We start from the raw sequence: 4,670 nt of genomic DNA on the forward strand, positions 1-4,670 counted from the left end.
ACACGGGCACACAGGAAGTGTACAGACGTACGCTATGTTTGACGACGGTTCCGAACTGACGCTTATAGAAAAGTCCCTAGCGGATGAGCTAGAATTAGATGGGCCAACGAGCCCCATCTGCCTGCAATGGACTGCAGGAATATCTAACAGAAAGGACAACTCAAAACGTGTCAGATTCGAGGTGTCTGGCCCCAAACAACTCAACCGTTTCACTATAAGTGACGCCCGTACTGTCACCAACCTATCCATCCGTTCCCAAACGTTGAACCTGATCGAATTAGGAAAAAGGTACCCACACCTAGATGGAGTAGACATGGAGTCATACGCCCATGCACACTCTCGACTGCTAATTGGTCTGGATAACGCGAGCCTAGGTTTTGCAACGAAAAGCCTAGAAGGGGGATATAACGAGCCGGTGGCAGTCAACACAAAATTAGGATGGCTGATTTTCGGAAGCTGTAAGGAATCGCAAAAGGCAGACATTGCTGCGGACTGCTATCAGGTGAGCCGATGCAAATGCGAAGACACGTTGCAAGAACTACACAACGCCGTAAAACAATACTTTTCAATTGACAGCCTTAGCATCTTTAGAGGAAGTCTCATACAACCGGAGGAAGAGCTAAGATCAGCTGCAGGACTGACATCCATAACCCGGAAAGACGGAGGGCGATACGAAGCAGGGCTGCTGTGGAAGTATGATGGAGTCACACTACCCGATAGCGAAGGTATGGCCAGAAAACGCTGGAACTGTCTCAAACTGAAACTGGCGCGCGACCCTGAACTTCACAACGCTGTTAAAAAGAAGCTTAAAGAATATACGGAAAAAGGCTACATTAGAAAACTTAGCAAAAGTGAGTTGATGTCTTCTTACCCTCGTATATGGTACCTACCCGTTTTCCCCGCATTTAACAAAAACAAGCCTGGAAAGTTGAGATTAGTGTGGGACGCAGCAGCTAAAACAAAGGGTCTATCACTAAACTCCATGCTGCTAAAGGGCCCAGATCAGATCACCTGTCTTCTATCTGTACTTATACGATTCAGGGAACATAAAATAGCAGTGTGCGGTGACATCGGTGAGATGTTTCACCAAGTCTAGGTCAAGAAGGACGACCAACAATGCCAACGTTTTTTCTGGCAACAAGGCGAATTGGAAGACGAACCCGAAGTGTACGTAATGGAGGTGATGACTTTCGGAGCGTGCTGCTCGCCAAGTATAGCCCAATACGTAAACAATCATAATGCAGAGCAATACATGTCACAACAGCCCGAAGCAGTCAACTCTATTATTCAACAGCACTACGTAGACGACATGCTGCTCAGCGCAGAAACCGAAGCAGCAGCCATAAATACAGCGACAAAGGTAGCAGAGATCCACGCAGCAGCCGGCTTCGAAATGAGAAATTGGATCTCTAATTCAGCTACCGTCAGTAAGGCACTCCTAGGCTCATCGGCCCCCGAAGAAAAAAAACCTAGACATCGGAGAAACCCAGACAGAAAAGGTACTCGGAATGTGGTGGGACGTTAAAAATGACTGCTTTACGTTCCGTATATCCGACAAACTTAAGGACGTTAACTAACTATGCCACAAGAAAAGGGTCCAACAAAACGACAACTACTACGAGTACCAATGACCATTTTTGACCCACTCGGATTCATAGCCCATTTCGTCATGAGACTAAAAATAATAATTCAGGAGCTGTGACGATCGTCGATAGGTTGGGACGACAGTATCCCTCCCCAACAGGAGGAAAAGTGGCTAAAATGGACACAAGATTTGCCCGAGATAGTTGGCCTAAAAATACCGCGCTGTTTCAGAAACCAAACAGAAACAGACGCTTAAATAGAGCTCCACACGTTTGTAGACGCAAGCGAGATGGGTTTCGCGGCAGTCTGCTACCTTCGTTTCGAAGATAAAGGTATCATAGAATGTAGCATAGTTAGTGCAAAGACGAAGGTAGCACCGATCAGTTTCCTGTCAATCCCTAAGTCGGAACTGCAGGCAGCTGTAATTGGCGTTCGACTTGCCGAGACAGTACAAAGGTCTGTGAGTTTTACTATCCACAGGAGGATGTTCTGGACCGACTCGGAGGACGTACTCAACTGGCTATCATCCGATCATAGGAAATACCACCAATTTGTAGCGTTTCGAGTTAGCGAAATCCTACAATCCTCAGATATTTCCGAGTGGAGATGGGTACCAAAGGATGGTTCAAAGGACCACCGTTCCTAAAAAAGACGAAGACGGACTGGCCATCGACGCCACCTCCAACGAAAACAGCCACAGAACTACGCGCACATTTTCTCCAACACAGCACAGATCCAGGAGAAGTAATAGATGCCAAACGATTCTCAAAGTGGTCTTCGCTAATACTACACGTAGCCTTTGTGTGTCGATCCATCGATTTATTTGGCTTTCTCTCTCGCTCTCTTCATTGATCTCCACCAGATTTCCTACTCTGTGCGACATACGTTTTTACTGTGTTGTGTGTTTGTAGTTTGTATACTTCATTTCTCTTCTCGCTTCCCCTTCCCTTCGGTCTCCCGATATTCCAAAACCGTTCTGTACCACCACACCTTCTTTCATTGCTTCGTTCACTCTCTCTGTGCAAAAATTAAATGTTTTCTCCATTCATTGTACGTCCCTGCGCGCACCATTATTCACACCAACATTCTATATATCACACACGCCACAACTCAGCTCGCCCTTCTCACCCCTCTACTACAGCGCCTACTCCTCCTCCATTCTTCTTACTTATTTACTGACGTTTTGCTCCTCTTGCGTGCTGTTAGGATCATTCGGCCGCGGTACGTACAGTGCCGGATCGATCACCTTCGGATCGATCACCTTTGCATGTGCTTAATTACCGTGCCCAGCTCCTTCTCAATGCGGTGAAGATCGAAACGATCCTCGTAGGTGATTAGATTGATGGCGATACCCAAATTTCCGAAGCGTCCGGATCTACCGATTCTGTGCAAGTAGGTCTCTGCCATCTTGAGTAAATCGAAATTAATTACAACGTTCACAGCCTGTACGTCGATAAAACGAGTGAAAAGATCGGAGCAGACCAGGTTCCGGCACAGCTCCGACCGGAAGTCGTGGAACACCCGGTTCCGGTGGGCCTGCTGCATGCGGGTGTGGATGTAGTAGCAGCAGTAGCCCAGCTCGGTAATCTTTTTCGCGAGCAGTTCGACACGCTGCGTCGAATTGCAGAAAATGATCGACAGGTTGATCTGGAGCTTCGAGAAGAGCGTGTTGAGACAGTGCACCTTCTGGCGCTCCTGCACAAACGCGTAGTACTGCGTGACGCCCTTCAGCGTCAGCTCCTCCATCAGGTTGATCTCGTACGGATCGCGCAGATGCTTCTTCATGAAGTTCTTCACGCTCAGTGGGAATGTCGCGGAGAACAGCAGGATCTGGCGCTCCTTTGGCAATCTCATTATGACATGATCCAGCATGCCTTTGAAGTCCTGCGACAGCAGCTTGTCCGCCTCGTCTAATACTAGCATCCGGCACTGGGACATGTTGGCCACCTCCTTGTCCATGAGATCGAGGATACGGCCGGGCGTGGCAATGATCACTTGCACTTTCTGATAAATTCTCATGATATCATCCTTCAGGTTAGTTCCACCGGTCGTCACCATGACGCGAATGTTCATGTGCTTTGCCAGCTCGATGCAGATCTGTGACGTCTGCAGGGCAGCTCGCGTGTCGGCACTATGATCAGTGCCTGAATGTAGTCCTTGGTCGGGTCGACCTGCTCCAGTACAGGAATGCTGTACGCGCCTGTCTTGCCAGTGCCGTTCTTCGCCCGCGCCAAGATGTCCTTGCCGACCAGGGCGATCGGGATGGCCGCCTCCTGGATCGGGGGCGGTTTCTCCCAACCCTTCTCGAAGATGCCCATCAGCAGCGGCCGCTTCAGGCAGAACTCTTCGAACTCATTTCCTCGGGTATCAGTAACATCACTAGTCTTAACTCTAGTATCTTTGGGCGGTATTTTAAGTTTGGCCTTCCATCCCATGTCACTAACTTTGTTGTTCTCGCCTTTCTGGCTGAGATGATTATTCGAATTCAACGTTTCAGTCATCATGACGCTGACACAAGTTGACTTTTAGCTCTTGATTCTTTTGTAAACTATTTTCAATCTCTCTCTCTCTCTCTCTCTCTCTCTCTCTATCTATCTCTCTCTCTCTCTCTCGCTCTACTTTTTGAACAATAGAAATTTTCCTATTTTTGTGCGCCACACACACACACACACACAGGCGCACCAATTTGCTTTGCCTTCTGCACGAAATTACAAGTAGACTAATGTTTTGCCGGTATTTGCTGCTGATAGTTTCAGTTTAAAAACGATAAACCGAAAAAAATTATGACTTGCCGTGGTAGTGGTAATAGTAATAATTGTTTTCGGTAATCGCACAACTCCAATTCACATCCCACAGTTACACATCCCGAAATTCATCCGTCAGATACACGTGCCATGGATCCTTCATATTTCATATCATATGCGCAACATCCCATGGTCATTTTTGTATGACATTCGATCGCTTCCTTTAGTAACCCGCACAGCAATACAATCGTTCGTTCGAGAAACTCCACGAATTAGTCATCCACAAACTTAACTCTTCTATGGTTTTACAAAAGGTACCAAAATAAAACAAAACAGATCATG

General features: G+C 47.3%; 1 pseudogene; it reads right to left on the reverse strand.

Moving 5' to 3' along the window:
- Positions 1 to 2,408: 2,408 nt before the first annotated feature.
- Positions 2,409 to 4,155, reverse strand: LOC121588778 (annotated as a pseudogene).
- Positions 4,156 to 4,670: the final 515 nt, after the last annotated feature.

This window comes from Anopheles merus, chromosome 2R, assembly GCF_017562075.2.
Source record: "Anopheles merus strain MAF chromosome 2R, AmerM5.1, whole genome shotgun sequence".
NCBI classification, from domain to species: Eukaryota; Metazoa; Arthropoda; class Insecta; order Diptera; family Culicidae; genus Anopheles; species Anopheles merus.